Below are 26,385 nucleotides of genomic sequence, written 5' to 3' on the forward strand. Positions count from 1 at the left end.
TAAAAGCAAAGATTGCAAGAGTGTTGTAATGTGTTGTGGATACTCAGAAGACTGAGGATTTTTGTCATCACTCAATTTGCTTTCTGAGTAGCGTTTTGTGTTTAAAGGGGAAAGAAACCTTCCATTTTAAAAAATTCCATAGGTTATTTTCCATGCACTTTCCATGACAGAACTTGTTATTTGAGAAATTCGATGGCTTAACAACAGTTTGTTTATTGGGCAAAGACCTGCATTGGCTACTCATAAGAAATGTGATTTAGTGCTTTCTGAGAGCTATACACGTTTCTCACAAGTACAGTTCATTTTGTCCCAGGAAAGCCATGTCATCTCAAATAACAAACACTTCAGGTGAGCTGGATGCACAGCTACCATGGACGCACAGCTATGTATAGTTCAGTATTTTTCTACTGTACTACCCTGTACCTGCAGGACTCATTTTACATTCTAATACTGTGTAATGGATTACTTTTTGTAGATTGTGCAATTACTGGTTGTTTGTTTTTTTGTTTTTTTTTTTCCCCAAACACTGAAATCAATTTGGCCTTTTTTTTCCCCAGTTTTGCTAAAGATTTAATTGAAGTTGACAACAGGGAGAACAGGGTCAAGCCGTGCCAAAATTCACCTTGGGCTACGTTGAAATTCAGGTGGAGGGTCTGCTTTTTCTGGTGGGTTTCCACTTAGGATCTATAGAATCCTGTAAGTGGACATAGCCTCTTAAAAAATTATTACTGCAAAAGCTAAGAGAAGCAAACCTGCTGCTGGTAGGCCTACATTTGCTAAGTTGGAGAAAGTGGGTTGTGCCTTGGTGTGCCATGGTCTCCCCTTTCTTTTAGGCAGGAAAGCAATTTAAAAGCAGTTATAAATCAGACCTTCAATCTATTATTACCTTTGGATACACATGAAATCTGAAACCTGAATCCCTTTTTTACTCCAGTGTTACTTATTTTGTCTGTTTTTAGAAGGAGATTATGACTTTGTCAGTAATGAGGACCTTTGAAAAAAGTGCAAATTATCGTTTGTGCAACTGCAGACATCTTCAGTTAGTTAGTTTAATGCAAATAAAAGCTTCACTTGCAAGCACTGTAGCAATAGTGAAAACATGCCCATAGTGAATGAATTCACATAGGCTTTTTAGTTATTTGAACAACCAAGCTAAAGTATTGATTTGCTCTCCTCAGAGACCAGCACAATGAATTATTCACCTATGCTCTTTGTCCAGTCTGTTAATATAAATTTTGGATAGAATTTTTGGATCAATGTGATTTCTTAACAAGAAGCTTTTGAATGGGAAAATCCTCAATCCAACAAATAAATAGACTTGTCCAAAGAAATATGTTTATTGATTGTGTTTCACTAGGTTTCTCACTGTTTCCTTCAAAACCTCCCTATATATGGAATGACAGATAAAGAATATGTGGTTGTGAAATAGATACTTACCTTTAAAAAATGTAAAACTACAGAACATGTAATTTTAAAAAATTTTAGAATTATCAGTGATTTATAGTGATAGTTACCAGAAGGTGCATAGTCAACTATGAAGTAAGAAAAAAAAGGAAGTGCAAAGACAAACTACACTTGCACAAAATTGCCACAGCTAATTAATTTGGGAGCATGAACAGTGCAACAGATAACATTATGTATCATAGATATTATCTATCATATATTATATCTGTCTTGTATTTCCTGAAACTTAATCCTGTGTTAATTTTCTTGGGAGATCAGTGACATTATGATATGCATATGAAAATGGGTGGGACATTGATTGCAAGGAGATATTGTAATTAAGACTGATTTTAGTATACTCTATAAGTACCTTTTTGAAGTTATAAAAATTAAAATATGTTTAAGAAGCCCTTTTGGGATCTAGAGTGCATTTTCATATTTTAATTGGGAAGTGCAGAAAAGCAAGCTGCTTCCAAAGATGATGCACGTACAGCCATATGAGTTTGGAGAGGTTTAGGCTGGATATCAGGAAAAAGATTTTCACCCAGAAGGTGGTTGGAACAGGCTGGAACAGCCTCCCCAGGGCAGTGGTCACAGCACCAAGGCTGATAGAGTTCAAGAAGTGTTTGGCAACACTCTGGGGTACATGTGTGACTCTTGGGGTGTCCTGTGCAGGGCCAGAGTTGGACTCGGTGGTCCTGAAAGGTCCCTTCCACCTCAGCACATTCTATGATTCATTCTACTGCTCACTTGCCAAGTTGCTCTTGTTCCTTCATCTGCATCCCAGAGGCAAAAACAGCTTCAGGACCTGGGTGGGTTTTAGATGCATACAGATGCTGATGCAACTGTGTGTAGTCCCAGTAAACTTGTTTGCCTAGAGGCAGTTTGAAGTCTTAGTTCCTGAGCTAGAGAGTCTGCAAGACTAGTCTGGCAAACATCTGGGCAACTCTATCTTTACTGTCATTGCAGTCAATTACTGTGAGAACATGTGCCTGAGTCAGTTCAGAATCTAATTAAATGACATATACAATATTTTCTTCCTGGAAGGCCTTCAGAAAAGTATGTATGCATTTAAGGTTCTTGACTAATTTTTTTGAGAACTTACTTTTAATATTCAGAAGAACACTTCCTCTTGGCAGTACACTACAGCCTTGGAGAGGGATTTTTCACAAGGGCATGTCATGACAGGACAAGGGAGAATGGCTTCAGCCCAAAGGAAGGCAAGTTTAGAGTAGCTATATGGAAGAATTTCTTTACTTTGAAGGTGGTGAGCCACTGGCAATGGTTGCCCTGAAAAGCTGTAGCTGCTCCATCCCTAAGAGTGTTCAAGGCCAGGCTAGGTGGGGTTTTGAGCAATCTGATCTAGTAGGAGGTGTCCCTGCCCATGCCAGGGGGGTGGGGGTGGGAACCAGATGAAATAAAGGTCCCTTTCAACTCATACTGTTCCATAATTCTATGATTCTATACTAACTAACAATATTATCCAACACATGCTGTTCATCTGCTCACAGCCCTGATAACATAATTCTGTGAAGATGAATTTACTCTTCATTCACATTCAAAGCCATCAGCTTTGCTTTCAAGTTGACCCACGTTCTTTTCTAGGCCGGAGACCAAATAAATTCTCAGTTTTTTTCACTGTAATGACTGCAGCACTGTAAAACATTTATAATCTAACTTTTAAAAGAAAAACTATTTGAAGAAATAGACAGTACTGTTGGGGTTAACACACAGGTCATAGGGGTCTTCTACCCTGGTTTCTCCACAGCCACTGATGATGAACAAGGCTCATCTTTGCAGTATTTTTGTCACATCAGCAGCTGTCATCAAACAATGAGCCTCCAGTTTTTCTCCAGATCTGTTTTAGTGCCTGCCCTGATGGTATAGATTCTTGGCTATCTCACCGAGGCAGTGCTGCAATAAACCTGTAAGTGCTTCATACTGAAACTCTGTTTGATGATCCCATCTCTCTGCACTGATGCAAGAAACCACTTTTTGTTGCATGGCTTTGCCTAGCCAAGCAAATTCCCTTCAAGGACACACCCTTAATCATGCCTGACAAGCAGCCCTTGGAGGCAGTGACTCTGAGCATAGTGGCTGCTGGGTAGTTGCCAGCTTGGTCCTGATAATTGATGTGAGGGTGTGGACATAGTGACCAGCTCAGGTTTTACCTTGTGATCTGTTCCCTGCAGAGGCATGGCAGTGTAAGAGTATCCCCAGCCAAGGCCTTTTGCTTTACCATAGAGTGAGGTGGTAGGGTGAGGGAGAAAAATCATCAGAAAAAAAACATGTCCTGGCTAGATTCTGCTTAGCTTAGTTTTTCTGAGTCCAGCTTTCTCCTTGGATTTCAGTAATACTTTTTTTTTTTTTTTTTTTTACAATGCCTATCTGTACCCTGGCCTGTATATGCACTTCATGTACTGAATTGTCCTAGATGCATTGAGGAAATGCACTAAGGGGTTGATTGCGTCTTATATTATGCTAAGGTAACTGAGTCTACTTCTGCAGGTCCAGTCATGAAGGTAATAAAATTAGCTAAAAAATCAGTGAAGATACAGCACTGATTTTATGGTAGGGGAATGGATCCTCACAATCCACAAAATTATTATTCTGAGGAAAGGCAGAAGTACTGCTGATCTTTATTGTCACCTTTCTTTACAGGGAAAATTTCATACACTGAGAACAAGCCTTTTAAATCTTGCTCTTGTCCAGCACCTTTCCTGCAGTTACACCTGCATTTTACTCACCCTCACCAGTGTAATACTTTTAAGTTTTTCTATCCAGGATCCTCTCTACTAGATATACCCACTGAATTTTTTGGTAACTGCCAGTGAGTACTGGAGGTGCACTGTTGAAATCATGTCAGGATAAGGTCCCATATACAGTAACATGCAGCTACAAGAATCCTGGACCAGCCTAATACCATTATTAGTAGTATTAATACTAAGGCCTATCACCACAGTTCCTCCTATTGTCTTGATAGCTGTTCTTTTTATCACTTGATGATATCTTACATGCTAGGAGAGACAGAGGGACTTGATAAGTCTGAGTGATCAGAATAAGTTTGGGTCCAGAAACTTTACCTCCTGTCTCCAGATCTGGTTTGACTGTGCCAGCTAGGGAATGTCCCCTGATTCTCCCCACTGCTTTGAGTTACTAACCAGAATGGAGCATGAGATCCGTACAATGTCTGTCCTTATAAAGACTGAACTAAATTAGCTTTGCTGAAGCCAAGAGGACTCCATAAGATTGAAAATTTCTGTGTCACATACTCCACTGCTGTGTGTAAAACTGGCATGGACAGTCAGCCAACTCAGAAACTCAGCAAGAGAAGGGCACTGATACTAGCAGACTGTGGGATTGGAATTTGCTTAACTTGTCATTTTTTCTTTTACTCTCTCCCTGCAAAAGGTCTCAATTTGCAGTTAATGATTGTTTTTTTTTTTTCCTCCTGAACTGAAACTAAGCAAACTATTTTGAACTTGAGTTCTCTGGCAGCAAGGGAAACTCTTTAGCTCATAGATGGGCCAGTGAGGGTTTTAAAATATGTTTTCTTTTTCCCCCTCCAGAGATACCTGTGGATCCTTAGTGAAACCACTACACCATGCAAAAGAAAACCCACGTCTGTTTTCCTAGGCTGTGAAGGATTTCAAAACTGTCTTCCTGTAAAACTACTGAACTTGCCTGTACTCTGGGATATTTCCAAGAGAACATGACAATTATGAACGACTATTATTATTTAAGAAATGCAGGGGATTTAAGGATCTTGATTCACATTGTTCTGCTCATTCAGGATTAGAAATATAAGTTATGGAGATGAAAAGATCTTCTCCTCTATATCCAGACCTTGCAACACCATCCCTCATCAATTATTTGTGCTTTACATTTTCATTCTGTGCAGGTTTTGGATGAGAAGCTTTTCCCCAAACACACTACTCATCTTCCAGGCTAACAATGTAGAAGCAGAGCTGACTTTATGCTCAGTCAACTTAGGCAACAAAACAAAGAAAGGAGACCATAGCATATCAGGATGGCTGCCTGAACTCCATGGTCATGCTGAAGGTGAGTGTTCATGCTTGCAGGGAACACTGCCATGCAGTGAGAGACAGCAGTCCTAACTGGGCTCTGACATCTCCTATCTGTGCTGTATGGCAAAATGCTGTCTGCTGGCAGGGTAGTTCCTTCAGTATTTGCTTTGCTGGAAAGCTGGCTGAAACTTTGTTGGGTACAGGGTTTGGGCTTCCAATCCCTATCTTGCACTTGATTGATCTGAGACCTCATTGAACTTGTCCAGGTCTCACTAGGAAGATTAAGGCCATTTCTTCCATTTACTTTTGAGCAACGAAGTCAGGTGAACACCAAGCAATTTTTCAAGAGAAGATTGCATGTTCTTGTTTCCTGAAGGAGCAATTTCATGTGTCTGTGTTGATTTGACAGTTGGAGCAAGTTAAGTCAAGGGAGAGTGATAAAGCTATTCAAGACCCCAGGATCCCCAGATGGCTCAGCCAACAAACTCCCATATAAACACTATCCAGATTTATGGTTGGACTCAATAATGTTAAAGGTCTTTTTCAACCTGAATGATTCTTGACCCTCTATGATGGTCTCTCTAGAGACTGACGTGAAAGTTCGATTCCCTCCCTCTAGTTTCTTTCATGGTCATGCTATTATTCCTTGCTTCCTGCACTTCAGTTAAAATACCATGTTTGATACACCTAGAGGACCCAACACTATTGTTCTTAATACCTGTGCTGTTTTTTCTGATAAAAGCTAAAGGCTGTTAACATCCATAAATCTACTACCACACATTCAGTGGAGTATTTAAGTGATTTTTGTGCTGTGAGACTGGTCTGCTAAGGGACTTTCTTATTAAGTGCAGAGAATGCTTTTTAACTGTGTTTCTATGGAATTCAATCCCTGAGAAAGTAAATCTAAAACTACTTTCAGTGATACAAGCCAGAATTGAATCTTCATGTACAAGAAATGAGTTGCAGTGAGCCATGAAGCATATTTTAGGATCCAGTGCTGCCAGATACTGAGTTGTACTAATTCCCTGAAAAGCTGAGTAGGGTAATGCCTCTGTGGAGAACTCTCAGGCTTTTGAACTTGCATTATTTGAAACTAATTCTCTTGTTCCCTCATAAAAGTGCTAAGTGTGTGGAGTGCAGCAAAAGAAAGTACAATGGACATTATTTTCCAGGCTTGCTAAACAAAACAGCATTGTGGAAAAGTGAAGAGGAACAGTTAATCTTTATGCTGAGCATAGCAAGAACTATTTGAAACATAATTTATCAATTGTATTCATTCATTTTCAGGGTTAACGTTATTATTCATGGATTAGATTATCATCCACAAGGACAGAAGAACTGAAGAAATCCATGAGACTAGGAAAATCAAAGATGTGTTTTGCCCATCAGTGTGTTGATAAATACTTCAATACGGAAATAGTCAATACTCTAGGGTAAAGTGAAACTACAAGTGTTGAGAACTAAAGCTTCCATCACCAGCTGTTAGGCATTTTAAAGGCATTACTTCATTTTCCACTAACCACAAAACAAATTGTAGCTGGCACAGGAAGGCATTCTAGCTTTGCATCACTAAGAATTCAAAAAAGAGAAAAATGATTGTTTTCTTCAGACCAAAATGAATGCTGTGGAGTGTGTTTAAGACAAAGTTCAATTATCAAAAAAACTGGAATTTAAATATTTCTACCATTGCAATATCAGGAAACTTCAGGCATTAAATGATATTCATTAGGCGTTTGGTTTCATTCATATCAAACAACATAAACAAAGATGGGCACGTTCCAGATTTTAGATGTAGCAATTTAAAAGAGAAAGTGTTCTCACACCCATTTTTATGAAGACAACTTTCCTAATATAGTCTAGTAATTTCAGGGAGTGAGATTATAAACCAGATAGAAAACTGGCCTTGTTGCTTAGATTTGGGCAGAATATAATTATTGTAAAGCTTTAGAGAACAGATGGCCAGAGATTACAGAACTGATAAATACCAGCTTTCTGCTTTGGACTGGTTGGTGTTAGGCCTAGAGGTCATATTCCAGCTGCTCTGAGTTCTCCTGCAATGTCTGAATGTAGCAGGACTGTCAACCTGGTTTTTCTGAGTTTTTTAAAGCCTTTTGATTGTTCATAAGATGGAGTCAGACTTTTCAGCTTCTCTACAATATTAGTAGCAGTTTTTGCCTTTTCTCACACATGTTACATAAACAAATCCTTTGTTTTTCATTCTCTGTCCTTTGTTTGCATATTTCTAACCTGAAAACAATTGTAACTGACAGTTGGTCTGGCCATTCGGCTGGGAGGTGATAACTCCAGAAGCCAATCCACAGCCAGACCCAAAAATGTATAAAAAGTAAGAAATAAACAGGCAGAGGGGCTCTCGGCCCTGGCTCAGCCTTGGGCTCTCTCGGAGGAACATCTCTGCCCTGCAAATATCTCGTCTCCATGTGGTTGCTTTGTGTGTCGCGACCACAGCAGGACTGTTCAGCCTCTCAGGACTTCCTATAAGGACCCATCCCAGGTCACCCAGCAATCCAATGGGGTACCAGAGCTATCTGATTACCTGGGAACACTACTGCACAGGGCTTCAGCTCATCACTAGCAAAGGAACGAAACAGCTGTACCAAGATGAATTTTGCTACCTTTGGGCCTTTGTTTCTATTGGTTATCTTGACTGTTGGCATCACTGTGTCAATAATAGATCATGCTTGATTACAACCTTCTGATTACTCTTTTTTTTTTCTCCTGAAAAATATTTAAGGGTCAAGACAGTGAATGAATCCAGAAGGGTTGTTTTTTTGGTTTTTTTTTTTAAATTTTGGGTGCAGACAGACTAAAAGTATGGCAGGAGCGATCAATAGTGGAGGTTGTTTCAATGGAAGAAAATTCTTCAGAACTACGTCCTTTCCTTTTAGTCCGCCCCAGATACAGTGGAGCTTCAGCTTGGCCAACTGCTGCAATATTTCAGGCTGTCAGACTTTGGGATATTGTTGGGAAGGATGAAACTAGAAAGCCTTATAAATATGACTGCTTAGATTTTGAGAACATGAAACTTGTAAGTGAAATAGAATTGAAAGCAAGTTTCGATGTCTGAGATGTCCTAGTTACTGAATGTCTGGAAAACAGTGGTATGGCCAGCTGAAGGTAATCCTCCCTTGATTTAACAATGCCCTTCTCTTTACTGAAAATCCAAAGTTCAGAGCAGACCCTGCTAGCTTGGCAAGAAGGGTTCAAAGAGTAACTCTTAGAGTTTAAAGTGTAACACATAGGGTAATGTAATGATTCTTATAGGCTGTATGTAAATGTTATAGGATTTGTATCTTGTACTAGATTGGTTAGTGTAAATTAGAATATTCAGTATGGAAAAGGATTTAATGTATTGTAACGGGAACTTCACTCTCTTCTTCGCTCTGCTTCTCTGCTCTTCTCTGCTCTTCTCTGCTCTTCTCTGCTCTTCTCTTTCTCTCTGCTCTCTACTATGCTATTAGCTCCTCTTCTTCACTGACTTTGCCCCCTTAGTTCTCTCCTAGCTCTCTTTCTCTCAACGGGCCTGCTTTGAGCTGTGTCTGGCAGCTCTCAGCAGGGCCTCTTCACTCACGACCTATGCAATAAACCACATGCTGTAAGACCAGCCTTGACTCCAGAGATCTCTTGTCACCACCTGTCCCATCCGGCCACCCCAGGAGATCCTACAGATATATCAAAAAAATATGAATTATACACCTAGCTTATGGGAAACAAGGAATGTCTATGTGAACTACTATGTGTTTCATCCTGTCAGCACTCTGACAAGGTTCTGCAAATGTGGGATTGCTTGGGGAAAAGTTGAGCAAAAACTTAAGAATATTTGGAAGCAAAGGGATCATTCAGGGTTTATTCTGAAAGTGTGTAATTTCTGATGCCCCCCAGAGAAAAAAAAGAGAAGTATCTTATGACCTGTTACAGCAAAAATTGCAAGGAAATGCTTGTGGGTCTTTCTCTAATTACCTTGGGAGTGCCCGTTAGCAATACATGTATTCGCAATCTTGGGCAGTAGCAGACTGACATGCACCTTTAAAGCATATTTGGTGTTTGTAGCCTTTTAGCACTGGATGACATCTTCTAACATGCAGCTTGCGATAGCAGCTACCTGAATTGGTGTGTTTTCTCTCATGCTGTTATTTCCCAAAGGCAAGAGAGATTAATCAAAATCAGAAATTTAAGTCACTGCTCCCTTTAACCACTTACAGGATTAGAAAAGACAGCAACAAAGGCATCAATTATTAAACCATAATTTACCTTATTGTGTCCAGAATAGCTAACTTCAAAGAAAATGCCATTTATTTTTCAGTACCACACAGCATAATTTATACATTGCATTTGAAATCTGTGAACTTCAGTGATAAGTTAACATAAATATTCAGCATTTGAGTCAGGAATCCCAGCAAAGGAACAAACTCTTTGTCCTTATCTTTCACTGCCTGTAATCATTTCTCCTTGCTAAGTGAGTGGCTGTTGCTATTCTTGGTAATAGGCAGAGCAGTCTGTGAGGCTGACTGTCAGTAAAATTACATGAATTATATTATCACCTCTCCCTTTCTTACAGATTACTTCATCATTTGTATCTTAGTTTTGAATGTTGTTATTAGGCCTGATGTACTTTTGTTCTCCAGATCTTGAAGAAAAGAGTATTTTTTACTTTGGCACTCTATATAAGTGTCTTCTCCCTTAACATAGGGAGATTATGAAAAATTCTTTGAAATATATTTGTATAAGTAAGAGAAGTTATTTCTTGAAAAAGTTACTACTTTTCTTCTTTTTAGCATGACTGTGCATTGCTGCAGTTTTTCTTTCTTCCAGTTATTCACCCCTTCACAACCTCAAATTGTCTGAATCTGATCCCAATTCATTGCATCTGATTTACTGAATAGGTGCTCAAAGTCCCACCAAATTATTACACTCCTAATCTTTTTGTGGGAAAAAAAAGGGAGGACCTGATAGGTGAAGTTAAGAAGAACTTATCTGTTCATATAATCGAAGTCTAAACAGTTTTATCAGTGAGGTGTCAGTATCCAAAGTCTTTTCATAGGATGACCATGATACTGATGTTAATGGCTTTTTTTTCACTTCAGGGCTCATTGACTTAATCTGCAATGTGGTATCACATCTGGGTTTGCAATATACGTTGTGGTATACATATGCTGGATATACCTGAGTTTTGTGAAGCTTTATGCACGTTTTGTACAGCTCCCAAGGTTACATTCATTCAATCAGTAGCTGACTGCTGGAGAGTTTTTATTGCCCTGGGCCACCAGCATCATCCTCTGCCCATACTCTCAATGCTGCTGTCACCTCATGATTGTATTCCTACACTCTTCATAATTTTAATAGAAAACTAGTTCATCCACTATGGTAACTATTTGTTGCTATCATCTATTAGTTACAGAAACATATGAAAAATATATGAGAATATTTTATTTCATGTTAAATTTATTAAAACTAATACTGTATTTCATTTTTACTGCTTATCAACTTTTCCTTAGCTTTCAATATGACTTACTTTCAGGATCCAAGTTACTCCTTTTCCTTTTTTAGTCAGTTCTGGAGGTTTGGTAGCTTTACCTTTTCTGTATTCATTGTGCTTAGGTCCTTCTAAGTCCTGATTGGCAATTTAGTTCTTGTTATGAAAGAGCAAAACATCATCTCCTCATTGGTCCTATTTCCATTATTTCCTCATAACGAGTAGGGGTATTTGTGGCCATGCACCGCCACAGGTATTAATTATCCTGGTGATTTTAATATTTTGTATTTCAAATGAATGCTTCATTGAACTCCATGAATTCCATTACCAAAGCATTTAAGTTTTAAAAGTAAGGGAAGTAGTAATATAAAACCTCTGTATGCTGCATCCATTTAACATTCAGATCCAGCCTGATCATGTCCTGTCAGAGTTTATTATAATAGTGAAAGAAAGTGGCTTTTTAAAAGTTATTTTATTGATATAATCAAGGCAAAGTAACAAACATCTGACTAGAAGTGTTTTGATAACAGGGAATTTTCTGAGAAGAGCATGAGTGCTATGTATACTTGCAAGGACCTGAATAAATTGCTAGTAAGATTGTCTTCTCTTGGATATATCCAAATTTTGTGTTCCACCAGACATTTACCACTTATAAAACTAAGGTAATAAAGAACATCAGTTCACCACTGAGAAGCTGAAGCAGTATGTATTGAAAAAGAATATATAAACAGCTGTTTTCTGAAATATATAAAAATCCAGTTTTACCCATTGCTATATTTACTGACACATTGCCAATGAAATTTTATCTTATTGATCTAAATGTGATAAGAACTAGTAAAGTATTTTTGAGGGTTCCAAAGATACCTCTCAGCTTAGGTGTTTGCAGATGACACGAAGATCTTGAAATCCCTGACTCATCATTTGAGGATGGTCACATTCAAGTACATATGACCATTTTCCTGGGCATTTATTTAATGACAAGGGTCCTCAAAGAAAAAAAATCCCCAAAGTTGGGGTTTTTTGAGATCACTTTCTTCCTGAGAATTGCATAAAGCTCACAGGTTTGGTAGTTGTTTGTGGGAAGTGTTAAACTTTCCTTTTACACAAGATCTATGTTATTTTGCTCAATTTTTAACGTTAATCTTGATACCCTTTAAAAATTGTGTCCAAGAATTACTAAGAGTAATGCAAGTGAAAAAGAAAAAGACATTCAAACTCAAGTTAGTACACAATTTTACAGATCAGCAGAAAAAAAATCTTGCATGTCTCTTGAAGACCCTTCCTTGAAGTTCAAGAAGCATGGTTAAAAAGAAACAGGTGCTGCAGAATGGATGTACCTGCAAATGATTTAAGTAGTTACTAGCATGAATCTTCTCTAAAATTAGGAAATCCAAGAGGTACATATCAGGAAAAATGTCTTTAGAGAAGAAGAGAGGAGACAAGGGAAATTATATGCATGGCTGGCGTGACCACTGGGTAGGAAAATAAAATTACTTCTCCAGAGGGGAAGAGATTTACAAGTACCATAGCTGTCTGTCAGATGAGAACCTAATAGTGTAAATGAAAGTTCAAACAGTGAAAAGTACAGCATTGAATTATTTAACAAAAACTGGTAACACAGAGCCAGCTGAGACTCTGCATGAAACAATATTAAAGGTAACATAGCTGGGGCTTTCTGAATATTTCTTTCCTGTAGGAAACATAGATGTGTACATACAGACAGATGCATGGAATTGCTGAATATACCATACAGTCTGTTTTATTAAATTAATTGCTGTTATTATATTTAGTACAGTAATTGAAAAAGCAATTTGGAAATGCTGGTCCTGAGATGTGGAAGTAGCAAAACACCTTCAGAAAATGATGGTGTATGTTTGATATGAGCACGTTTCTCCTCTATTCAGCAATGGTGAGGACACAAATTGGAATGTTGTGTCCAGTTCTGGGCTTCCCAGTAGGAAAGACATAGGATATACTGGAGACAGTGCAGTGAAGGGTCACTGTGATTAAAAGACTAGAGCACCTTTCCTACAAGGGAGAGGCTGAGGCTGTTCAGCCTGAATAAAAGGCAGGTCAAGGGAAGCTGTTCACAACGGAAAGATGTAAAGAGGTGAAACCAGAGGTTTTTTCATTGATTTCTGGTGACAAGATCAGAGGCAAGCTGAAACACAGGAGGTTCCCTCTGAACATCAGGAAACAGTCCTTTACTGTGAGCAGCCCAGAGGGGTGGTGTAGTCTCCATCCTTGGAGATACTCAAAAGCCATCTGGAGATGGTCCTGGGCATCCAGCTCTAGGTGGCCCTGACTGAGCACGGTGCTGGATCAGGTGTCTCCCCTGTGTCCCTTCCAACTTCAACAGCCAGTGATTCCAGTTAAGTATAGGTATAAGTGCATATCTGTTTTGCATATATTCCCCTGTAGACTGTGTTATTAGAACTGATAGTGACAGTTTGACTAGTTTTGCACTGCTGAGGACAGAAAGGGCACTCTAGGGAAGACAGGCATCACAACTGGTAGTCATTAATTATGAAGAGAATTAAGTGTAATTTAATGCATACACTAGGAATGTTTTGAAGGACATTTACCTGTGATAACATGAGAGAGCAAGTAAGAGGAGAGATATTTTTAACTTTCTAAACAAGACAAATCAAAAAATTATATTAGACAATAATAAAATCATTGCATTAGAAGACATCTGTTTGAAAAAAAATGATTCTTCATACAGCCAACTGTCTTACTGATTTGTCATCTAACCTTTAAATAACTAGAAAATTATATTTTCAGCTGTAGGTTTCTGAAGTCCATAAGGCCCTCGGAAACCTGGTAATTTTCCTGAACTGTGAAAGAGACACACCTACCCATCTGTCTTATTAACATGCATTTGCATACATTTGTCTTACCTTGTGCTGAGGTTTCACTCTGTTGAAGTAGCAAAGGGTCAAAACCAACTGTATTTTGGAAGAAAGATTTTAAAGTTGGTCTCGCAACTCAGTTAAATTCTCTCAGCTTCTGAGAAATAGGTTCAGCCTGATCCCAAAAGCTCCATTTCAACCTTTTGATTAGCAGAGCTTGAGAGCACCTCTTGGCTGGCAAATTAAGCCACCATGGATCAAACTTTGCATTCTGACTCATAAAGGCTCTTTGCACGTATCACTAGTAAGCTTTGGAATAAATCCTTCCTTCAGTGTTTTTTTGTTTTGTTTTGTTTTTTGTGCAACATTTTTTTTATCCCAATAAGGATTTAACATACTAAGACAATCTGTACACAGAATCAGTTGTTGATGGGGATCGTTTCTTATGGGACACAGCTATTTTGCTATATCTGGTCAGCACTAGAAAGGTTAGTTTTCAACATCTGGGTTTTTTCCATTTGTGGTACAGGACAACTTCAAATCTGCTGACCTGATTAGTGCCGAGAGACCTGAATACTGCACAGCAGACTTGTGCCATGGGCAACACTATTTATGGCACGTAGTGTTTAGAAATTTAACAGCATCAAACACAATAAAATAATAGTGCACACAATTAAAGGTGAATGCTGTATGACTGAAAGATTGGCAGACGTAATTGAATACAGGCAAATTCCTGCCTGCTTCATTATTTTCTATCCAACTTTTAAATCATATGTAAAAACTATGTTTCTTCTTAAAAACATTCCTCTTCATTGTAAATCCAACGGGATTTCAAGTTCTGGGTAACATTCTCTGGGTAACAGTTCTATAGATAAACAGTATAATTTATTTAATGGAGGGAGAGTAAAGTAGTAAATGAAAAAAAAAAAAGCTACTCTTGAAAATGGTTTTGTGTAGGGAGTTATGAATTTAATTAATTTCCTGTCACGATTTTATTTTTGTAGTAGTCATTTTTACTCATCAATGAGTGGCTCAAGATGAATAGCTGAAACAATTTAAATGAGAACCTTAGAGTGGTGGAAATTTCAATTGTACATTGTAGAAGAATTAGTGAGCAAGAGTTCACTAAAAGTGCTATTTTGACACACAATGACTTTGAATTCAGGATAGTCAGGTTTTCTTATGTAGTAAGTGACTTGTTCTAAAGCAAAAACTAGAGAAAAATCACATGGAGGTGGTAGTTCAGTACCAGCTTTTGATGCTGTAATTCTTTATGTAAATTGTCTTTGCTGACCTCTGTGGTCAGGAAGATGGGGTTGTGGTTTATCACAAGTGGTGATGTGAGCCAAGGGAGAAGAAAAAATGGAACACACTGGCAAAAAAGAATGACATAAACTCCCACTTAGAGCACCCTAATCATCCTGTTTGAGAGGCTTTTAATAATAGATGTGTCAGGTGGACAGGTGCTAATAATAGGACCCTAGACCACCCCAGTCATACTGGACCTAAGTGTGCGCTGGCAAACTAAATAAAAGGGAGCAGGAAAGCAGCCCTGTCTTCTCATCCTCCAGGAGAGACAAAGAAGTTTCCCACAACTTGCTCAGAGGTTCTTCTGATCTTCATTTCCCGTATTGCTTGTATTCAGCCTTTCTTTTTATGGGTTCCTACTTCACAATCACAGTATTTTTAAAATATAACTGACAATTTTAAAATTCTCATCATAGAAAAAAAAAAACCAAACTAAGTATTTTTGTTTACATTTTATTTTTTCTTCAAATTCAAAAGCCATAGTATATTTCTTGTCTCTTTTTTTTTTTTTTTAGAGTACCCCTTATGCTTTTACTTTATATTTTCTCAAGCCTACTTATTGTTCACTGCTTTCAAGATCTGTGTTCATGTTGGCATTGAACAGCAAAGCATGACAGAATTTATTATATGATCTGTTCATGCTGTTTCCTTAAACTTTTCTGTCCTTTGCATCCCCAGTTAATGGGAGAGCAAAGGCTTCTGTTTCTCTACTAGAAGTGCAACCTGGTTGCTGTTGCACCAAACAGGGGTTGCTTCGTCTAGCTCCAGACCCTGTGCAGTGGTAGGAGCGGGGAACTCCTTGGTCAAACCTCAGGAGATGCCAAACCTTAGGAGGTGAGGCTAAGAGCTCCTGCTTCCTTTTGGTGCCAACTAGGACATAGATTAAAGATGAGCGGAGACGCTTCTTCCAAGATAAATCCAACAAGTTTATTACAGGAGGGAATCCGAAGACAAAAAGCCCTGAACATAGCAATGAAGGGGATTATAACAAGGGGGGGGGGGTGGGGGGGGGTGTGGTGTAGCAGGGGTGGATACAAACAAACAACCAATGGGGCACAACCATGGGAGGAGGAAGGGGAGGAGAACACAGATTGGGAACCAATAGATTCATAGGGTAGGAGGGACTATATCTGTGAGCCCAATAGAACATCGAAGGAGGGTTAATGAACAGGGAAAATTCTGGACAGAGGGGCAGGGATCACAGTGATGGGTGGGGAAGGTTCGCAGATAATGGGCAGGGTTTGGATGATGGGCAGGGAAGGTGCTGGAAAGGGAGGAGGAGTATGGACTTATAAGGAAGCATAGGGAAGGACACAAACTCCAGGGGTAAACCATCAGCATAAAGAACATGGGGAAAACAGAATGAACCAATTTTCGAAATACAACACCTGGTGATGCTCAGACATAGCAGTAGTCTAAGTAGTAGTCAGACATGGCACTACTTTGCTATTTGCTTTCCCAAATAATATGTTGACCTTTCTTGGTTCACAGAAACCAAGAGAGAAAGACCCAGGGAGAATAGGTAGTGAGTATGATCCTGAGAGTAGGCAAAGTTGGCCTTTTGTGACAGGCTGGGTTCTCTTCATATGCCATGCCTAGAATAGAGATCAACTCCTTAAAATTGTGAAAGTGAAGGGACTATCTCATCTCAGTGAAGATCTGGTTCTGAGGTAAAGAAGGTGTTTTTATCACTCGCTATTCTGCAGTAGCCGTTTTGGTGCTGGTGCTTCTTGAATATAAATGTAAGAACACTAGCTTACATGCGTTTCTTAAGGAATAGAGGTACTCCCCTTGTAATGTGTGATCATTCATACAGTATGGGCTACATCATCTGAAACTGCTGTAGACATGTTGCACCCAAGACCTTAGGTTATGAGACTCAAAACAGAACTCAGTTAAATGGAAAAGCACAAAAACACAAAGCAAAAGGGATTAGAGGTTACTAAAAGATGACTAACAATGGTTAGCTAATTGATTTGTGACAATGCAAAATGGGGAAATCTGTGAAACAAAATTCTTTTTGATGTTCAGTTTAAGATATAAAACCAGAGAAGAAATCCTTTACTTGAGAAATCCATTTTCACTGAAGGAATGCAGCAATTTTGTGCTTACTGGCCATCTCTGCAACAGAATTCATGAAATTGTTTGGAAAACTGATAGGTTAACATGCAGATAACTTTGCACTGAGACAGAATTTTTAAATTAGCTCCATATTTGCAGTCATAGAAATAAAGTGAAAATCCATTAAATCTGTTATCAGAAGAAGTAAAAAAATAAGATGGAGGGTATTTTTTGATAGTAATTTGGGCCCTTCTGAACTCACAGCACTACTAGTAGAAAATGGATTAGAATGGTAATTGCTATCCTTGAAAATTATCCAAAACAGATATTTGAAGCACAACAGAAAGATATATTGTCACTATCTGAGGAAAACTCTGGCATATGACATTCCTTTGTGTAGCCTTCCCCACGAGACTAGACGCCACCGAAGGTAAAGGAAGAGTCTTGACTCTCTGACTTCGGTGGGATAGTTCTGCTTTTATTCTTATGTCCTGCTCAGCTTTGGAGGCCTTCCCGATGGAGAGCCGAGGCCAGAGAGTGCTGGCCCCTCCCCCGCCGTGGGTTTTTCCCCCAGGGGGCAGGGCCATAGGCGAGACCCAGAGGCTTCGCCCAATCAGTGATAGAATAGGATTAGGTTACATCTCAGTGAGGGGGGTGGGCACTGCTGGGCAGGGACAGATAGAAAAGAACATTACAAATATAAACCCAAGGAATGCATTACAGCATCTTTGTGCCCTCTAATCTGTATGATGAAAGATTCTTGTAATTTGAAATAAAGTCATGAAAATTACTGGAACAGTGGAACAAGAAATTTCATTCAAAATTTTAATTTTTCTCCATTTATGTATATTTTTAGCCTCATAAGGAATTTATGATCTGTGGTGCTCCTTTCTTAGGAACTGCCAGACCCATAAGAAAGGAAATACTGTGTCTGAACACAGCAACTTTTATTAGTTCAGGAATCTGTGTAACTATCATTCTTTTGGAGCTTTGCACTCTGAAACAAGCTTCAGAAGTCCTTGATATTAAATAACTTGATGGGTCTAGGTCATTAAAAGGTCTTCTGGTTGGGATAGATGCACTCAGCTGTTTGGGAGCAGAAAAAAATGTGTCTAAATCATTGTAGATTTGCCTAGAAAAATGGATGAATAAACATTTCTTGCAAGGTAGTAGGGTATCTAACACTTAGCAGCAGTGCAGCTTCTCACTTTAGTATATTAACAATAAATACTATGTTTTGTTCCTCATGGTTGTACTTCCTATCTAGGCTGATGTCATAATGGTACCTTGGATTGAAAATATTCCCTGAACAACTGAAGAAAGGGAGGTTTGCTGCCCTGAATGGGCACTGCTTAAAATGTTTCTCTTACACATGCAGGCTGAGGAGCAGGCACAATTGAGCTTAATGAGAGTCTTTCTATGAGTATACTCTACAAGATGAAAAGAAATGTGTAAGGGAAATTTTAGGAACTAGTAGGCACTTTGCTGATGGCCTTCTCGAGCTTCTCATCTCTGCATCACCTACAGAGTTCCATTTTCCTTTCTTGCTTCAATGAGAGAACAGAAGGGTCTTGATTGAGTTATAAAACCTTGTGGCTCTACATCTGTGTGGCAGGGCTTGAGGGCTTTAAAAGATAATGTTAGCTTGGGTGCTTGAAGTGGAAATACCAATTGTTTCATTTTCTTTTAACTTCAAAATAAATGAATGTCATTTAGTCAGTTCCCTTTCAACACTCCTTATATCATTACTACATCATATAATCATCTGTGAAAAGACTGAGTTTCTTTTTGATTTGTATTGTCATGTTTGAAATTCTTTCTTTCAGACAGGGAATGAAAATTCAGTACTTTCTTGTTTGTTTGTTTTGCAGAAACTTGCTTTCCTGATAATCTTCTAGCATGGTGCCAGAGATCACCTATGGGTTATTTTAGTGCTGTGAATATATTCCGTTGTTTGAGTATTGGTAAAATAAACTAAGAGAATATAGAAACAGTACAATGAAGTAACTCAGCTTACTGTGTTTTTAAGTGAAAGATACTATTCTGGCCTTGAATGTTATTATTAAAAGTACCTCATTTGTATGAGTTGCCACTTTTGCATAAATCCCACAACAGTGATAACAAATGCATTAGACTTTTGACTTATTAAAGAAATATGGGTATTGATCTAGTATCGATACCCAACTGTGATGGACAAAAACTCTCTAACAGTTTAAAGTTAGAAAGTGTATGTCTATTATGGCCGGGCAGCACGGCGGGATATTTTCCTAATTCGCACTGCGAAATTCACAGGTAATTACAAAGCCTTTTATTTACAAAAGTGTTGAATACCCAAAATACAAATGCATATTCATACCCCTGTCACCTCCCATTTCTCGCTTCGTATGCTAATTGGCAAAAAGGCTATTAAGCATGTGAACTTTGTTTCCTAAAATGAGTTGGGGGTCTATTCTGCGGAGGGGTTACCCAAAATGAGGAAGTAAGATGAGTCTTCCTCATCCTGATCTTTCTACCTTTTCAATGCATTCATGACAAATGAATCTTTGGTAGAACTTACAGTTTCCTATGTTCAATGGGTCCTTTAAACAGGAAATCTGCAGCTATCTTATGTCCTATTTACCACATTTTGTTTTTCATTACAAGTACAGCTACATAAACATAAAGTTGACAAGCAATGAGTTACTAAATCCGGGGTAGCTTATCTAAGATCTGGCTTCTGTTAACTACGAACAAAGATTACCTATCTAATTCAGCAACTTATTATCTTAACTTTCCTAAAAATCCTTAGTTCCTCAAAATTAATGTCTCACTTACATTTCAGCCTCCACCCCACATTAGCTACCAAAATTCTTTTTTGAGTTTGTGCTACTGCTTCTGTCTAAACATTCCCTTCATTCACTCTGTACTTGATACCTTCATGCTGAAACAAACTAAAGTTGTTCATGGAAGGCCTCCATAGGCGAAATCAAAATAGATTTTGAAGGAGAAAATCTGTTACAGCTCTATTTTCTCTTTTTCCAGCTCAGAAGATCTACAAGAAATACCTGATGGTGCTATTACAGATGTCTATCCAAAACAGCCTATCTTGCTTCTCCTGCTTTTCTGCTGCATAATTTTGTTTTTTTACTGACTGTTTTTCACATGGGCAACAGTGACACTGAGGATGCAAAATGTTTTCTGCTTTAAAGCCTGATTGCATGTAATGATTTTGTGACTCATTAGCTCTTGAGTTGTAATTTTCTATTTCTGGTTTCTAAGCAAAGAAGAATCTTGTCAGTCTGGGTTGAAGCAGCTCAATTATTTTTGAGAGAAGAAAAGTGCTTCTAGTTTTCAACAGATGCTGCTGGGGAGAGACTAATGTCCTATCACAGTGTGTGTATGATAACTGTATAAGACAGTTTAAAATACAGACATAAGCTTTCTTTTGGGGTTCTTTAACAAAACTGGACATACACACCTGAGGAGTACTACAGCTGAGAGGTATGTGAAGCAAAGTGAACAATGAAATATCTGGTTCCCCAGCTAACTATAATTTCATTATGCTGCTCTATGGAGCTGGATGAAAGGGTTCCTTATGTTGTTACTATTGTGTGTAACAGAAAGAGCTTTCAGATCACAAGTAGTAAGCAGCCCTTTTGTTGCTAAATTTTTCATTAGTCGTGGAGATAATGATGATGTGTAGGAGTGTAGATGAGCAGAACTGAAATGAAGTATCAAAAAACTGTCTATGAAAGAACATGTGAAATGTCATAGGACTTTTTCTATCCTGGAAAAAATTGTTCTTATAAAGGGGAGAGAATAAAATGGATCCTTATTAGGATATATGTTTTCTTTAATTTTCATGTCTGTTATGTATCTTTATTATCTGAGAATGTATATGGAAACATCTAAGTAACTGACTTACACTATCCATTCTCTTCTACAATTCTAACAACTTTCTTTTCTCTTTGAATTATACAATCCACATCTTTTTAGTAGTTTTTTATATGGCACTCTGCATTAATTTCTAATATCTTTTGATGCTGTTTATATTGCAGGTGAAGGTGTATGATTTAACTTAATGCCGTTTCATTCCTAGGGGTTTTTTTTATTATTATTTTCTATAAGTTTTTAAACATGTACATACAATACATGCTGGCCTTGTTTCCTGATTCTACTAGTATTAAAGATATGCTGCAGGACCCTTACTACTAGACTCAAGCAACTAAACAAACAAAGAAACAGCTATTCCGTTCCTTATTTCACATTGCAATGGATTGTAGAAATGCACATGCTACTTTTCCATTTTATGTTTGTTTTTGACATCTTTTTCAGCAGCAGAATGGCTGACACACATATTTACACCAAATAAGAACAAACTTTAAACCTGTTTCTGCACTGTTTATTCTCTCAGCAGAACTACAGAATTTGCTGTACAAATACACATTTCCTCTGTTTGACATAAAGATTTGCTTTGTATTTGGCAAAATTACAGAGATGTAATTTCTTCTGAATTTATTTATTATGGTATCTAACAGCCTTTGAGTGCTAAACAGAGAACCTGTATTCTGAACCTGAAAAAGAAATAACATTTGCAATTTTCTTACCAGGACTGATTGCTTTTATATGCAGTGTATACATTCTTAGACTCCTGAAAAGACAGAAAGTTAATGAAGCTTGAGATATTAAGAAAGCAAGTGAATTCTTTCTTAGTCCAGCTGAATACTTATTTTGATTTCTTTTTTGGTCACCAAAAAAAAAAAAAAAAAAAAAAAAAAAAAAAAAAAAAAAAATTCTGAATCCTTTACCCTATTGCAATAAAAACACTGGGCAAAAGTGATGAATTAAAAAAGTGATTTTTTTTTTTTTTTCAGACAGGGAAGACCATCCTATATATGTGTCTGTTGCTATAAAGGCATTGTAGGTAAAGGTGATGCCTCTGTTTCCTAGATTATGCTTACTTACCTAGATTTATGAATAAAAACATTATGAATTGAAGGCTATGACAGATTTTGAATAGTTGGCCTGGGTGCTGTCATGAAGTATTGTTTTGATAAAATTAGGGGAAAAGTCTGAAATCAACAGTACAAAACTCATTATCTTTCATTATATTTGGAGTCTTGCAGAAGACCTTGTATTTGAGGAGCTAGATCTTAGCCAGGCCATGTTTGCTGTGTGTGGGGTCCTGTGTTTAAGCATGAGCAACTGCTGTAAGGAAATCTGCTGGAGTGGCCCATATGGCTCTGTTCTACATGCTGGGGATGTTATGGCAGAGATAACAGTCCAGCCTGTCAGGAGAAGATGGATGGCTTTACCTGTTACACAAAATCAAGGCATTACAGCATAGAAAGAAGAAACATACCCACAGATGGGATCTGCAGAGTGTGCTGGAGGACAATCCATCTATGGTCTGTTTGATGCTGTATGTGCTTCCCAGTACCTGGTGGGATGCAAGATTTACTTGCTATCTATATTACTCTCTGTATTCTATCTTATTAAACCAGCAATGTTAGCGAGACATTTTTGTTAGGCCTTTTCCACTAGATCCACCAAAAACACATTCACTCCCTTTCTGCCTTCCCCACACGTGGTGCAGAACATTCACATTTGTATCGTATGGACTCTCTAAAATGAAATTGTACTTTAAAATGGGGAATTGAAAATAATTGACCAAGTACTCTACAAAAGAATCAGACTATGAATTACTGTATGATACTGATTCAGGGAAGTGAAAAAAGGACAGTGAAGATAAAAATTTGGTGCTGCTTGATACAGGGAAGTAGTTATCTTTTCATAGAAAGGCCATCAAATGTTTGTGAAAAAAATGCAACCAAACCAAAACAACAAATCAACTCCCTTGTCCCTCTGCCAAAACCCACCACCACCACCACCTATATTTCAGCACAGTGGAATTGTTAGGAAACTTGAAAATGAGACTAACAAAAACCAAGAGGGTCAATTTTTGATGATGAGTATTTAGAAGTCATCAGTGACTCAGAAGGAATTAACCACTGCAGCTCTATTCCAGAGAAATTTTTAGAAGATATTGAACCTGGAAAATATTTCTGCTATGCTGTTCTCATAAAACTAGGCAAAAAAACATAAATACTAAAAAATGAGAAACACAAATAGGGCATCTTGCTATTTTTTTCTGATGACCTTAAATAAAACTTTTCACACAATCATTTCTGCAAGAAAGAACATGGACTGTGTGCAGCATAGGAGTTTGTAACTGGGGCAAATAAGTCACCATCAGAACATAATATACAAGAATTAGAAAAAAAAAATTATATGACTGAGTAGAAATGAAGTACAGCATTTTGATGTCAATTTGCATTGCTTTTCCTTTTTTTAATTATTGAGAAAATCTTTGAGAAAATTTAATATTTAATAGTTGAGAAAATATATAATTTCAATATTTCTTTTCTTCTAAGTCTTTCTGGATAATGGAGTATATTTTAGAAATAAGCCAGGGCCTATTTTTAAAATTTTGATTTGGTTTCTTCTTTAATGGTGCATTACATCAAAAATAGCCAGTGCCTTACATTAAAATGGCAATACTTTTGAAAAAGTGATTATACTGTTAACTTTAGAGAAAAATAACTACCTTTTCAGGGCTTGAGTTTTGATAATTTTGTGTATAAGTGGCAGCAATATCAAAACAGCAAATTACTCCATCGGTAGAAACACTTCAAGAATTCCAAATAAGAAAAGCTGTGTCTCAAAAGTTTTTATTCTTTTTAAATTAATTTAAAAATAATTAAAGATGTGTAGTTTGTTGACACTTCTTATTTCAAAGTTAGGGTTTATGGTATATAAATGAAAATCTTAAATAATGCCTGGTCTTAGCAATAGCTTCATTTTTTGATAAGGAGAATGCTGATTATACTTGTACTGATTTGGTATATATAATGCTAGTATAAAGTATGTGAATGTTTCAAATTGGAATGGAGTGGTGCATTTTTTATATAGTTAAAATGTTGTAAACTAATTTTCATAGAAGCTTGTATATGACAATTAAAAAAAAAATAAATCTACATCCACACAACATTTGCTTTTAGAAGGAGCTACCTCAGATCCCTCCCTGTATCCTGATTACCCTACATAGCAAGGATTTGAAGGGCTTCTGTCAGCAAGGATGTTTCTATTCCCCTCTGTCCACTGAGCATGTATCCTTTTCTTGATTCTTACGCTGAGCCAAATCTATTTATTTCACAGATTTGAAAATAAACTCCATGGATCATTATTGGTGTAGGATGATCCTATACATCTTTTGTAGGCAAGACCCTCCTTGACACCAATGAGCAAGACCAAAATCACAGGTGACCCACCTGTGTGTCCTACATGCATCTACAAGTAGATCAAGTGCAGCTCCTATTTGGCAGTGGCACCGTGCTAACTGGGAAACTGCTGAATACTTGGAACTCCCAGGTGAGCATCCAACAGCTGATATTGGTTGCCACTGTTCAGTTCTGTCCCAGTCCTTGGAAGAGTCCTAAGTTCTGTGGTACTCACTCATGTGCAACTCAGCTCTCCTCAGATCACCATTACACAAAATATGCATTTAAAGATTAATTGACCACAATTTATTTGGTTTGTGGTTCAGAAAAGGTCAAACATTCATTAGAAGTGCTCGCATTAAAATTTTCATGGGAATTGATAATTTTTAATTGAGATAATGCAGTGTATTGCTCTAAAATTATGCAGGATGCTCAAAGGAAAAAAAAAAAAAAAAGTGGAGATCTAATTTGGTGAGAAATGCACGGTAATATCTCACTTCCACACTGGCAGAAATCTATGAAGCAGTATCCTTTATGGTGATAGTGCTTTGGCCATAAAAGTGATCCAGAGGGGGAATGCATTAATAGTTTCGACAATTAATAATGAGAGGTATAAAGTGGAGCTCTCATGGTTAGCAGAGTGTACCCTTAGAACTGTTGGGGAAGTGAGATAGTGCTTTAAAAAGTATTCAGCTTCTAACTTAGGTCCAAGAGACAAAAGATTATGATCTCTGGCTCCTCATGTTATGGAAAAAGATTTTTGCAGCTATGGGATCCACAGAAGTTCTGTGTTTATTACAAGGAATCATCTTATTTTTAGGTATCATGTCCAAAGTAGAAAGCGATATTACTTTTTGTAGATGGGTTTTGCATTTCTTCTACTTGGATTAAATGATATCTTGCAGATACTAGCCAAAAGCAAACTTGATTACAAAAATATTCTCCTGGCCATGTCACTTCATCAGGGCTTTTTTTTAGGAATAATAAATGTTTGAAAGATAGCCTACAAAATGTCATGTGGAAAAAAACCCAGCAGCAAATGATTTAATGTTAGTGAAATTATTGCCATGATTGGCTATAAAACTATCTTAATATAACATTCAGTTTTGCAGTTAAGCATTTTCCTCACAAATAGAAATCAAATTGCATCAGCTTAGATACTAAAATCATAGGTTGCAACAAAAAAATGTTTCTACAAAAGAGCTTTTTGAAGTTTTCTTTCTTTTTATTTCAAAATGTGTTTCAGTCAAAAGATATTTCTGATTATGGTAATTTTCATTGTGGTTGGACAGATTTTTGTGATACATGCTGAAAAATGACTAAATTTCTTCTGTGTTCTTTGCAGGAAGGAGAGTCAGATGTGCTGCCTCTGCCTTTTGTTCATTTCTGCACAGCATTCACTGAGTTTCTCTTCTGCACCAGTCCAACTCAACATATTCAATTGTCTGTTCTTTTAATTATTGACTTCTTTAGCTTTAGCTGCCTGATTTTTCAGAAAGAAAATCGGTTTCTCATTTCTTTGACACTTTCTTTTGTTCTTCCATCAGAACTAGAAGGTGTCAACATACCTGGTTGTTACATCATTATCAACACTAGGGCAGCTATCAAATGCTCTGATATTGAAGAGGACACTGGTTGATACAAAAACAGGCTAGTATTAGTAAATGAGAGGAGTGTAGATAATAAATTTAAATTACAGGAAAAAAATGCCTTTATTAATAAAAATTCTTTTAAAGAACTGCACTGAAATATGACTTTTATTTACTACTGTCATGACTCATGTTAAAAAAATACAAAAAAAAAAAAAACAGGGGAAAATGCACACTTTAAAATTAACAACTGGATTTTTTTTTTTTTGTCAACCAGAAAGGTATTTCTTAAGCAATCAGAAAGCAGCTCAGTACTGTGTGCCCTCTTACATTGTGCATTTGTCCAGTGACTGA

At 37.5% G+C, this 26,385-nt stretch overlaps 1 long non-coding RNA gene across 3 annotated transcripts in view; it reads left to right on the top strand.

Annotated features, from left to right (window-relative positions):
* LOC120752232 (uncharacterized) overlaps nt 1–26,180 on the top strand; it is a 29,881-nt gene extending 3,701 nt beyond the window's left edge. The window contains exons 2-4 of one of the 3 annotated variants that reach the window (XR_005700643.1): nt 5,345–5,505; nt 24,442–24,593; nt 25,788–26,180. This is a non-coding gene — a long non-coding RNA (uncharacterized LOC120752232). The other 2 variants (XR_005700644.2, XR_005700642.1) reach the window with 2 other exon arrangements.
* Nucleotides 26,181–26,385: the final 205 nt, after the last annotated feature.

The sequence above is a fragment of the Hirundo rustica genome, chromosome 4 (assembly GCF_015227805.2).
Source record: "Hirundo rustica isolate bHirRus1 chromosome 4, bHirRus1.pri.v3, whole genome shotgun sequence".
In the NCBI taxonomy this organism is placed as follows: domain Eukaryota; kingdom Metazoa; phylum Chordata; class Aves; order Passeriformes; family Hirundinidae; genus Hirundo; species Hirundo rustica.